The sequence below is a fragment of the Solanum pennellii genome, chromosome 11, assembly GCF_001406875.1.
Source record: "Solanum pennellii chromosome 11, SPENNV200".
Classification (NCBI taxonomy): Eukaryota; Viridiplantae; Streptophyta; class Magnoliopsida; order Solanales; family Solanaceae; genus Solanum; species Solanum pennellii.
In genome coordinates, this window is record NC_028647.1 from 60,636,681 (window position 1) to 60,637,684 (window position 1,004).

The following is a 1,004-nucleotide window of genomic DNA, read 5'->3' on the forward strand; positions in this document are numbered from 1 at the left end:
GGTGGGGGCGGGGGGGCTGGCTGCAGGCTGGAGCTGCAGTGCACTGCAGCTTTATGCAGAGTGCAGACTGTAGACTGCAGGGGCGGGCAGGGGCGGTTAATTTGAAATTTGAATTATAAAATATAATTTATAAAAAATATAAATATAAATTATATAAAATATAAAATATAAAAAAATTAATATATATTAAATAAACCGGACCGGAACCGGACCGAACCGGATCGAAACCAGAATGAACCGGGATGAACCGGTACCGGTACACCGGTACGAAATCACGGTTTCGTCCCGTTCCGTGTATCGGTTTAGACTATCCCGGCCCGTCCCGTAGGCAACCGAAACGGGACGAACCGGAACGGTACCGGTACGTCCCGTTCCGTTGCCCAGTCTTATGACGAATTAACTAACTAACTATCTATGAAGCCTCTAAAACTATGAGGGATGTTGGGACAAGACCCCCAAGCATCCTAATAACTAAAAATTACTACAACAATGTAAAAGAGGATCCTTCGGAAAGCAAAGAGGCTCCACAAGACTTTAAATGCTCAACTGGATCAACGAAGCACTGGATGTTAATCCTGGTTACATGTATCTGCAGTATAATCAAGATGCATGTCAAATGACGTCAATACATTGAATGTACGAGCATGCGAGGGGAATACTATAACAAGACATAAGCTTGAACGGGACTGAAAAAATATACCTGGGCTCAACTTAACTTATTTCAATATAAATCAATAATATGAATACAATATAGAGAAAAGCTTTTAAAACATGGATAACATCTCTGTGTATTTAGAAATACAATAGTAATTGTGTATGCAAAGATACAATATAAATTATGGCATGTATATAAAAATACAATTTACTTTTATGTATCCAAGAATACAAAATACTTCCGTGGAAGCTTCTCTAACCGACAACCATCACTTAAGAGTATTGTGATAATACATCATTTTTCCTTACATTGGGATGTCCTATACGTTGTCGAGGGTATAAAACCTAAC